This window comes from Plecotus auritus, assembly GCF_963455305.1.
Source record: "Plecotus auritus genome assembly, chromosome: 1".
NCBI classification, from domain to species: domain Eukaryota; kingdom Metazoa; phylum Chordata; class Mammalia; order Chiroptera; family Vespertilionidae; genus Plecotus; species Plecotus auritus.
The window spans coordinates 61,045,115-61,058,064 of record NC_137770.1 but is presented as its reverse complement, the minus strand read 5'-3'; positions in this window follow the sequence as shown (position 1 = coordinate 61,058,064).

The window sequence follows — 12,950 nt, the reverse complement described above, 5'->3', positions numbered from 1 at the left end:
AGAATTTACTGAGGATTTACTTTGTGTCTCACACTTTACAAGATGCTGCATGTGATAAGAACGAAAAAATAGTCCCTGCTCTCAAGGAGGTAGCAAGGGACTTTGTCCTTTGACTTGCCCAGCTGTTATCAAGATCAGTCACTTGTTTTAACATAAAATGTTCTATTTTGCTTAGACTATTAGTGATCATCCTCATATAAAAATTTGATTTGATTTCTCACTGGCAGTTTTGAATTTCATTTAATATCCAGGGGTCCCAGCTCAGCCAACTTTAAAAAAAAATCAGATCTGTACTCAAAACATAAAGACAACTAATGTAACAAATGCTTGACTTTTACTCATTCTGCAAATTGAAGAGTGCTATGGGATGCAAAGATGAAAAAGAGAGTCCCACACACCATGAAGTCACAGTCAGGCATGTAAACAAGTTATTACAATGAAAAGAAATGCATACTATCCTGGGTGTATATAAATAATTAATGTTCATAAGAACAGAGCAGTAGATCTGTGTGGTGAATTGCTTCATGGAGGCAGTGATAACGGAGAGGAGTCTTGAAGAATGATTAGATATTCTCTAAGTAGACACCAGGGAAGGAAATTCTAAGCATAGGGAACAACATTTACAAAGGAATAGGTACATGAAGTTGACATATTAGGAAAACCCTGGTTAGAGTTTGGATGTATTTAAGGGAAAGGGTAAATAATTTAGGGAAAAGAAAAGTTTTGAATACCATGTTTGGGAACTTGGAACTCACTTGATGGGCAATGAGACCCACTGCAGGATGTTAAGCAAGGCCAGATGATCATTAAACAAAAGAATTAGAAGTTCTGTGTGGCTGCAATGTGAAGAATGAGCAGAATTATTCTAGAGTTAGAGTGTTATTGAGGACTAGACAAAGACTTGGGAATATACTTGACAGGAATTAACAATTGAATGTGTAAGGTAAAGAACATTCAGCAGAATGTACAAATCAGCTTTACTTTTTAAATATTTGTTAGTCTGTGTTTGACTTCTGTTAAAAATCTATACTGTTTGCACTATTGTGAGTGTAACAAAGACCAAGTGGCCTATTGCCCCTTTCAAAGCACGTACTTACAAAGTATAGGCTTACTTTCCACAAGAGTTTCAAAGAGCCTGTTTGCAACTTGGACTTTGAGGCTGAGTCTATAATATTGCCTAGAGCCACCATTTCCACATTGATGGCGAAGCAAGCAATCAAACATCAAATGATTAATCCAATTCTCCAGGCTTACTGCTCATACACCCTAACTGCTCAAGCTATTGCCAGAGTGGAGGCAGAAACAACACCCAAATCAACTCAATTTCTTATGGCATCTAGATATGGCTCTGTATGTTAAATCATCCCTGATTCCACCCTACCCCACTCCCATTATATGTCTTCTCTAATCTCTTGAAATTCTTTACTGCCAACTCTCTTGTCATTTCTACCACAGTTTCTATATGTGCCTAGATTGTAAACTCCAAGAAGTCATGCTCTTTGTCATAGTCATTTTTCTGTTAATCCCATTATTTTAAATAGAAACATACTTATGATGGCTCAAGTTTTTATCACCACACTTCTACAATTTAAAAAAAAATCATTAATAAGATATTGCCTACTCTACCACCTCATCTCCACCATGATGACCAGAACTTGTAATCTAGAAACTGTGGCTAGACTGACAAACTGACCAAGTCAGTGATGAATCAGCTGGAGCCAGGTCAATGCCATCAGTGGAGATAAGGAAACATGGCTGGCTTATTCCTGAGATGGAAAATTTACCAGAGGTAGTAAAATCTTGTGCTTCTGAACTATGTTTTCATAAAAGCATCATCTTTTTAAAAAAATATAATGATGGCTTAGTGAAATTTTTTAAAAATATATTTTATTGATATTTTTACAGAGAGGAAGGGAGAGGGATAGAGAGTTAGAAACATTGATGAGAGAGAAACATCGATCAGCTGCCTCCTGCACACCCCCTACTGGGGATGTGCCCGCAACCAAGGTACATGCCCTTGACCGGAATCGAACCTGGTACCTTTCAGTCCGCAGGCCGACGCTCTATCCACTGAGCCAAACCAGCTAGGGCGTGAAATTTAAAATAAGATATTGTCAGCACAATAAAGGGATAGTTAATACCTTAAGGAAGAGGACTAATTGGTATATATAATCAGAGAGAGTTTGGGGAAAAGCCCTATAGGGGACCTCTGACCTACCATGGCTGAATGGTCAACTCCTTCTGAAACATCTTTGGCTCTATATCAGGAATTTTTCATAAGCACTATAATAAGCACTGTAGAAGATTTGTTGAATATGAATCCCTTGTGTGTTATTAAAGTAAAAGAAATATTGAAATGGGAGTTTTTAAGCTTTTGTCACATCCCAGTCCCACACTGACTGGCTGGTTGTCCCTTTGCTGGGCCTCAGTTTCTTTATTGACTGGGTTGGATCAGATAATCCCAATGTCTTCCAGCTCTAACTCAGTGACTCTATGTTGCTGTGAAAAACAGTCTGCAATTCTCATGGAGCACTGTCCCTGGCTGGATATTTTACAAAATCTTGAAAAAAAATCATACCAATGATTTCCTTAAATCATATTTTATAATTTTGAATTAATAAGTCTATAAATTGTTTTAACTTATATGAGTATATAGAAAAAGGTAACTGGAAGGGGGAAATGGGAGATATCTGTAATACTACCAAAAATAAAAATATATTTAAAAATGAATATATATATATATATATATATATATATATATATATATATATATAAGGTAACTGAAGATGATATCTAATAACTTTCTGAGGCAATGTTTTTGTTCAGTCCTGGTGTACCACACTGGGCTATGTTTCTCTGTAGGAAGTGGTAAGATATACATCCCAGGACTTGCATATGGAAAAGAGGCAATTTTCTGAGTCAAGGGAAAGTTTGAAAGAAAGGCAGAAAAATCATTATTTAGAGAGGGGTGTAATTGGAACAGTGATTCTCAGCTTCTGAGAGTTCTTTTCATTTGGGGGGGCAGACATAAGTCCAATTTGTTTTGTATTCTTGATATCAAGAATGTGTTCCTTGTACAATTTTCATTTTATTCTAAGTGGAAAACCCTTTGGAAGTTAGATGATGGTAAATAACATGGTAAAAACATGGTTCAGGTCCTCAGATCATTCATAATTTTGACAAGATAAAATAGACTAAGAAGCAATCAAGATAGTAAGCTCATTCAAATTACAAATGCTTCAAGGTTTAAATATATTTAAAGTCAACATTATTAAATAATAACATACTAAAGCAAAAAAAAGAACAGCCATTGTCAACAAAATGCTTTATTTTTCTTACTCAAATGATTGGTTTGAGCTTTGGATTTTATGGTTAGAACTTTCAGAACAGAACATCAAGAAGTATAAAGAGATATTAGTGCAGTGGAATGAGAAAAGCACACGGCCAAGAAATAAGAAACCCAGATGCTAGTTCTGGCTTTACTGCTAACTGACTGGCTTTGAAAAGTTATATTCCTTCTTTGGGCCTCAGTTTCCTCCACTTTGAGGAAAGTGAGAAAATTATACTTATCAGAGGCTCTCCCCCTTGAGAATTTATAGACAGCTTTGAACATTACATAGAACCCAGGAACCCAGGAACCCTAGTTTGAAAAATACTGCCATAAAGTTAGACTTGATTTCTTGACCCACTATGATTATAAATATAAGCCCAAATAATGCTGCTAAAATTCTGGGACCACTCTCCATTATATGGTGGTCATCCAATTGCCTCAGTGTTTGCTTATCTTAATTACTCCATTGGGCAAATAAGTACTTACTTTGTGCTAGAACTGTTCTCAGCATTGGGGATATATCCAAGAACATAATGGACAAAATCAGTGCCCTCATGATGCTTAAATCCTAGGAGAGAGAAACAGATTATAAACAGTAGATAATAAATAAAAAACTTAATTTGAAATAAAAATTTAAAGTTATTTTCATAGGCAATTCAAGGACTCCTCCCCTGGAAATATATCCATGGATCATAGTTTGAGAAGCATCTGACTAGAGGGGTCCCTTGATGTTTCTGGCTCAGGGACTCTTGGTCACCTTTCTTAAAATATATATTTTTTTCTCCTTTTTATTTCAGAGAGGAAGGGAAAGGGAGAGATAGAAACATCAATGATGAGAGAGAATCATTGATCGGCTGCCTTTTGCACATCTCTGACTGGGGATTGAGCTGGCAACCTGGGCATGTGCCCTGACCAGGAATTGAACTGTGCCCTCTTGGTTCATAGGTCGATGCACAACCACTGAGCCACACTGGCTGGTCTCTTGGTCACCTTTTCAGCAATCAGAGCGCTTCCCTACCAAGCAGGCTAACTGAACAGAAATTGTTTTACTAGCAGTCTCACCAGATTCCAGAAACAGCAAGGAATTTTTCTTGCTGTTGCTTTCGTGTGTACTTTACCCAGCTCTGAGCAACATGGAGGCGCTTCTAGGCACAGGGCCAAAACATCATTGCAGGGCTCAGAGAGAGCACAACTTGGGAAAAAAATCATTAAATTAGGCAAAGATCCAATAAACTTAAATTTTCTGTTTTTGATTGCTTGCTGTGAGGAACACTATGACATGATTTAAAACGATGATTTAATGTAGCAAGACGAGAGGGACTCAAAAAACCAAATAGTGCAGTCATACAGTTCTAATAAAATTAGTCTATTATGTGCAAATTGATTGCTAGTGCCTAGATTTACATGATGTTTATGATATCAGAATATCTGACAAAAATTGATGTCAATATTTATGCCTCTATAAATTACTCACACGGCACTATTATGATGGCTTCTAATTAAAGTGGAACCAAACTAATTGACCTTTAAATCCAAAGGACTTTGTAATCCAACACGCATCCACACTGGGATGGCAGGCTGCACTAGCTTGGGAAAAAAGAGGGTTTTGTGGGAAGTACACTGTTTAACTATGAAAAAATAATTATACATCTGCAAGAGCTGGTTCCACTAAAAGATAGATTTTAGATTTGATTCAACCTGTATTAAACTGCTGCTCTGTAGATTCATGACAAACCACATTTGTGTCTTTATACTTAGGGTGTTTAAAAATTTCTTCTTTTTTTTTTTCAGCCAAGAAATACCTTCTCTCTGCTTTTGAAAAGGTCAAATGAGACAAAAGTTCAAATCAAAGATCCTCCTTTTTGTTTGTTTTATTTTAACAGTTTTATATTTACAGAAAGGCTGTGGACTAGATTTTTTGCTCCGTGAAGTCAGGGATTGTATTTTAGTCATTTTTAAATAACCTCCTTTAATGCCTAACAGAGGGTCTGAAAAAAAGCAGAAGTGCAATAGAATTTGACTTGTTTTTAGGAAGAAGACTAAAAGGATGAAAACAAGCAGTGCTCCTGCTATTTTAGGACATAAGATGTCTCATCCTTATTCTGGACAAATCTTGGCCTTGGCTTTCCTCCTCCTCTGTTAATTGATAGTCAATTATGTTTGACTAATGACTTTATTTAAAATAAATCCAAATATTATTCTTTGACTACACATTACTAGAAACACAAATATCAATGAAAATGATTAATTGGGGAAATTTAAGTAACCTATAGGGGAAGAAACCTAATTGCGAGTCTGGAGTCAGAATATGGATTCTTAGTTTATTTCTGGTACAAACTTTTTCTGTGTCCTTGAGCAACTAACTCTTATTGAGCATCTTGCCTCCTCAATTGTAAAATTAGGAAAGTGAATTGTGTTTTTTCAGGTTCTTTACTTGAAAATGCTATTGCTTCCGATTCAACTCTGGGAGTGTGTGTGTGTATTTCCATTGGTCTTCACTTTCTTTTCCTCTCTGCTCTCCTTTCATACTGAAAGTGCAAACAGGCAAAATGATGAGATGCAGTTATTGCACTGCAGTGCATTTTGATTAATGTAGTTAACTAAAGATTGTTGCATATTCCAAGTTCATCAGTTATGGTTTTCACACTGTGCGTTGTCAGTGTTCAATTGTAAATCTTTCTTGTCATTGTACTGAAAAGATTTCTATCTGCATTTCAGAGAGGGCTTTTCAGTTTTGTTATAAAACCTCATTACTTTTTTGGTACAGACTTAGTGGAGCCTTCTCTGTTGAATTGAATCATATGATTCACTATTAGCTGGACATTTAATACTATATCGTCTTTATACTGTTCAGTATACTTGGTTCTTTTATTTGCACTTTGGAAACATCTCAGGAGAAAGAATTGAAAGATAATATTTCTTTGAAATAATTCACCCCTGTCTCAGGAAAGCAGTGCTTTAAAGATAATTATTTAAACAAAATATACTCAAGCTCCTTGCAGTAGTGAATAGGAAGAATAAATAGTTAACTGATCCAGAAAATAATGTATTTTTTCACAAACTAGAAATATTTTCTTGAAAAAGAAGTCCTTCAAGGATCATCATCATGTGTCTCCTATTTTGTGAAATTTTCCTAAATTTCCCAAGGTGCCAACCTCTGTTACTGCTCTTATTAAGGTTTCTTGTACTGCTCCTTAAGAAAAGGGAGTTCTCTCAGTCAGTTATTAGACACCCATATTTGTTGAGTTAAATAAGAGACACCCCCCAACAAATTTTTACAATTATCTAACAAAACTATCTGGGAAGCAGATGTGCCATGGCTAAACATTTGCTTTTATAAATGTATGCCTTACCTTCTTCAAAGTTTCTATGGTCTTAGTAGCTGACTAGAGGGTCTAATTTAGACAACTTAGATGGTCTGGTTCCCTATTGCTGGTAACAAACTACCTCTAAGCATAGTTTCTGAAAATAATAATAATTTTCTGGGTGAGGAATTTGGGAAGGGCTCAACTGGTTCATTTGTGATCCAGAGGCATCAGCTGGGAGAACAGCTGAAGGACACACTTTCAGCTTGGCCTCATCACTTCATGTGTGTGGTGCCTCAGTGCTCCTTGGACTCCCTCTCTTCTCTTTCTCTATGTGGTGTCTCCTCCTTCAGGGCCATTCCATATGACTTGTGCTTTTTACAGCATGGCAGTCTCAGGGTAATCAGACTTCTTACATGGTAGCTCCAGAGTGATCATTCCAGGAAGAAACGGCAAGGTTTCTAGGAGCCTCAGTAGTCCCAGAACCCTACTTTCATCCTACTCTATTGGCTAAGCAAATCATTCAGGCTGGCCCACGTTAAAGAGGAGGGGAGCCAGGGAGGAATAGATTTTACCTCTTAATGGGGGAATGACATGGGCAGACAGAAAGAGAAGAAATCAATGGTGGCCATCTTAAAGACAAGCTGTCACAGCAGGGGGAAAAATATTTTTAGTTGAAAAGCAATAGAGATAATACAATTCAACTCCCTTTTTCTATGGTCAGACAATAATTATTATATATTTATTGCTCATTTTGACTCCTCCATCTGTCTATCAAAAACCTTTGGCTAGTTTTGAGTGTCCTTAGTGGCAATGATAAATAGGTCAATCATTTATGATAACTTGCAGCCATTTTTGCTAGAAACCTACACACATTCACAAAACTACCAGAAAAATGAGCTTGAAAATTTATTTACTTTTGAAGTTTTCTCCTTTGCAGCAAAATCACTAGGCCAAACACATGAGCCAATGTGGATTCTAGAAAACATTCAGTTCTCTTACACTTACCTTAAGCATGTTAACAAAACAATCAAGTTCTCCATCTCCAAGATTCAGATCTTATTCATTTACAACCCAAGACCATCTTGCTGAGATCTCATCTTCTATATACTACACAAATATTTCCCAATCTCCTTCCCATACTGTAGCTACTTAGCCCAATTTTAGTTTACTTCATTTGCATGTGGCTTTCCTCATTAGAATGTAATTAACATGAAAAAGACTCCATACCCAATGAAACTAGGAATGTATCCTTTGCAGTTCAGTCTTGACTCAAAATTCTGCTCCATTGAACTTCCAAGCTGTCATCTTGGTTCTCACATTACAAGAATTTAAGTAATCTAAAATTTTCCTCTTCATGTTGTCCATTTATTCCAACCTCAAGTACTTGGTTCTTACTAAACTTGATAAGGCTAGAGACTTATAAAGACTTTTATATATCCCTGCTCAAATATCAACTCATCAGAGAAACCTTCCCTGACCAGGCCATCTAATGTAGTAACCCTCCCAGTCCTTTCTATAATAAACATTTCATTCTTAGCAATTTTTATCTGAAATTACTCTTTGTAATTATTTAGTTGTTTATTAACTCTAATTTCTACTGTTGTATGTTCAAATTCTAGTACCTGGTTCCAAGTATCTGAGTAGGTGCTTAGTAACTATTTGTTGAGTAAATTAAATAACCATATAGATAACTAAAAAATATTTGCTATTAATTTATTGGTACTATAGTGACAGAGTCAAAGTATATTTTTGTGTCAAAAATCATTTGTGATATCATTAAAGTAAAACCAGTTTTTTTAAAAATATATTTTTATTGATTTCAGAGAGGAAGGAGGAGGGAGAGAGAGATAGAAATATCAATGATGAGAGGGAATCATTGATCAGCTGTCTCCTGCATGCTCCCCACTGGGGATCAAGTCTGCAATCCAGGCATGTCTCCTTGACTGGAATCGAAGCTGGGCCCCTTCAGTCTACAGGCCAGTGCTCTATCCACTGAACAAAACCAGCCAGGGCAAAACCAGTTTCTTCAGTGTGGAAAAAGCTTTCTATTGAGGAATTAAAATAATCAAAATACATATTTAAAATCTACTAGAAGCCCGATGCACAAAATTTGTGCATTGACGGGGGTGGGGGGGGGGGCGTGGGGGAGTGGAGGGGAGGGGCCCTCAGCCCAGCCTGCACCATCTCCAATCTGGAACCCCTCGGGGGATGTCCGACAACCGGCAGTCGGACATCCTTCTCACAATCCGGGACTGCTGGCTCCTAACCACTCGCCTGCCTAATTGCCCCTAACCACTTCTGCCTGCCTGCCTGATCACCCACTAACTGCTCCCCTGCTGGCCCGATGGCCCCCAACTGCCCTCCCCTACCAGCCTGGTCACCCCCAACTACCCTCCCCTGCCAGCCTGATCGCCCACAACTGCCCTCCCCTGCTGGCCATCTTGTGACAACATGGGGGCGGTCATCTTGTGATGATGTGGCAGTGGCCATCTTGTGACAGCCATCTTGTGATGACGTGGGGGCAGCCATATTGTGGCGGCCATCTTGTGATGACATGGGGGCAGCCATTGTGTGATAATGTGAGGGTGCAAGGGCCACCTAGGCTTTTATTAGTATAGATAGTATTGGGTACAGTTGGCAGGTGGACATTCACAATAAGAACTGAGACATTTAGCTTTGGCCAATGTAGCTCAGTTGCTTCAGCATTGTTCTGTGCACTGAAAGGTCTCCAGTTCAATTCCCAATCAGGGCACATACCCAGTTTGTGGGTTTGATCCCTGGTGCATATAGGAGGCAACCTATTGATGTTTCTCTCTCCCTCTCCCTTCCTCTGTCTCTAAAAATCAATTTAAAAATAAAAAGAATATATTTTAAAAAGAGAACTGAGACATTTAATAGCACTTTGAGGGAATAATATTTTATGTTGAACAGGTATTATCAAATGCTATTGGTGAGAGTATAAATTAGGGAAAGTACTAATATGTATCAAGAACATTGAAAAGAGTTCTTGCTTTTACTTAGTAATTCCATTTCTATAAAACTTCATCATAAGAAAAAAATATGAAAAAGAAAAATAGTAAGTATAATAATGTTTATTAAAATATTGGATATGCAACTCTATGTCTAACAGTTGTGGAATGATTCAGTAGGATATGACACACCTACATAATATTACTTTCTCTATAAAAATCACATTTACCAAAAGTGAATTAACATCATACTGGTAAACTACCTATGATACAACTTCCAAGTTTCAAAAGGCAGAGTACAAAATTACATGCATAATTTCCTTTCAATTATGCCCAAATATAAGTGTAAAGAAAAAAATTTGAAATGAAATATACCAGGAAGTTTGCATTATTTATTGCTAGATGGTTAAACAGAGGTTGAGTTCTTTTTTCTTTATATCTCAATGTATTTTTCAAATTTCGAAGCATTTATTAGTTTCATAAGCAGAACAAGAAGCTACCTAAAATTTAAAAGGCTTACAAGAGATCAGTGCAATATTATTAACCAGTGCTCTTTCAGTAATCCTGCAACTGGTTAGCTAACTGCATTGTCAAAAGAACCTAAAATCTAGTTCCGACTCTAAAATGTAACAACTGAATGGGGGAAAAAGCAATGGCTGATGTTTCAGTCTATGAAGATTATTTTTATTTTGTTTTTTGCTGTGTGTGTGTATTCAAGACAATTAATAATCCTTTATTTCATTTAAATTAAAATATTTTTGTTATTATTTCAATGAAAATGCCAAAATTTTGCCTTTTCTGATCCACAAGAAAAGGCATTTTCACACATTTGTCTTAATATTTTCTGTATTAAATACTAAGATACTAACAATGCCTAGTGATTTTTGTAATACTGTGTACTGTAACTTTTTTTTTTTTGGCAAGTAATATTGACATGCATCTTCAAATAAATGACTGTTCACATCCAGACTCATTTGGCAGAAACAATAAGTTTTCATGCCAATCCAGATAGGGGAGAGATTCAGAAAGACAAAAGGGTTGAGAGACATTTTACAATATATCAAATATGAATAATGATATCTCAGTTTGTACTTTAAAAAGCACTGGTGATACTTAATCTTTCAATAACACATTATAGCTTACAAAACATGTTCTCATTCATTATCTGATTTAACCCTCAAAACCTTAGAGGAAGATAATTTTATCCTCACCTTACTGTTTCTGAGTACTTTTGATTTACAAGGTCAGACAGCTAAAAAGTGGAAGAGTTAAGATTTGAACCCGGATTAGCCATCTATATGACAGGTAAAATTTGCTAGTTAATTTGTGCATGAAAAGAAAATTTAAGTTTATAGAAATGAATGATAGCCAATAATTAAAGTTTGGAAATCTACTCATTTCTGAAGATAATTGTGAGAGGTTGGCTTGTATTTCTCTCTTAAATTATGCTCATATTCTTAACGATGATCTAATTTGTTTCAGTTTTAAAATTAATGCTTTAAATTGTTTGTGATTATAACTTTCAAAAATATATACATATGCTTTTGAATTAACAACAGCAACAAAAAAGAATCAATTTTTAGGACTAGTGTTTCTGGCAAATGCAAGAATTGATTTGAAATTGAAATGCAATTGAAAATCTATATAGCAGTCTGTGAAGTATGGATTTTCAAAATCACTATTTTCCAAAATGCATATTAATATATGTAGGACGAAGTGGAGAGTCTTTTATTCTTAGAAGTCCTGAGATTCACTTTGAGAATTATTTCCTCTTTTGAATCTAGCAAATAATGTCATTTTAAATAAACTAACCACCCAGGGTGACAGAGAAGGTGTTTAGTAGCTTTTGCAGGCAGAGCAACCCTGGGTGTCATCCTAAACAGTTTGCTTCTTGCCTAGAGAAAGAGGCATTCAGAGACCGAGTCTGAAGAACAGAGCCTAATTCGAACGAGGCTTTTCTGTTTGTCCTGTCAGTGGCTTCTCCTTTCACCTGATAAATAAAACACAGCATTCCTACTGGTTAGGGATTTAAGGAAAATCCCACTAGTCCAGCCCATTTCACATTTATGGAATCACTGTTTGCCAGTTTCCTATTTGTTTGGGGCCACGTAAATCACAAAATAAATAACAGCCACCCTTTCTCATAATGCAATGAGCTGCACCACACATAAGAGAAACTAAAATTATACTTATATTGGATTTTTCTGTGTACAATCTCATTAAGGATCACATGCCCTAAAGGAAATTTTAAAAAATCTTTCACCCTTATCTCTTGGTCTCATAAATGTGTTTATTAAAGGGAAAATTTATATTGGGAAATAATTTGCTTCTTTCTCTCCAAAGTACCCAGGTTCTTTTCTTTGTTGTAAACAGATATTCTATTTTAAAATGATCAGTGCTTCTCCTAAAAATATTGAGAAAATGCCCTTTATAAATCAGCATTAAAAGGAAATGCATGAGAACGTTCCTGGGTCAACAGTAAATGCATGCATCATCCACTTATGATTGTAATTTTGAGTGATTTGCTTAACCTTTGAAATTTTGAAAGCTCCTATTTGTTGTGCCATATGCTAGTTTTTATGATGTATATTTATTCTCATATGGCAAATCTCTGTCTTTGTGAATATTCTTTTCAAAAACAGACACTAACAGTGTCCTGATTTCATGTGTGGCTAAAGCAAACTCAATCTGTGAGCTGGAATGCATTGGACATTGTTTCCAGTAGGTCAATAAAATGACAGATGGATTTGAGCCAAGTTGTAGCAGAGGACACACATCCTCTGTTGAAATAGCTGAAAAGACAAATTAATATTGAAGTGTGGAATACTGAACTGGACTGTTTTTCATTGCATAGAAATAGACTAAGGTAGATTATCAAAATGAGGCATGTGCAGGTCAGGCAACTACAACAGACATGCTATGCAAACAAGAGGTGGTAGATGAAGACTTGAATGTAATATTCTGAAAGTGGTAACAGTTCAGCTGCTATAATCTTCTTCTATAATAATAAAAGGGTAATATGCTAATTAGACCAGATGTCTTTCGGACATCATTCTGGATGTCCTTCCTGATGAAGCCAGGGCCAGAGGGAAGCCAGCCCGGGTTCCGGGTGCCTGCCGACATCCAGAGGAGGGAAGCCTAGGTCTCAGGTGCTGGGGCAAAGCCGGTGCCAGCAGCCAGGGGAAGGAAGGCCTACTCTTGCATGAATTTTCGTACATTGGGCCTCCAGTATGCAATAAAGGAATCATAGAAATACTTTGAACTTTAGGACCTTTTCAACCTTCAGCTTGAAATTAAAAAATATTTGCAACTCCAATCCAAAATTATCTTTGTCATTTTTAT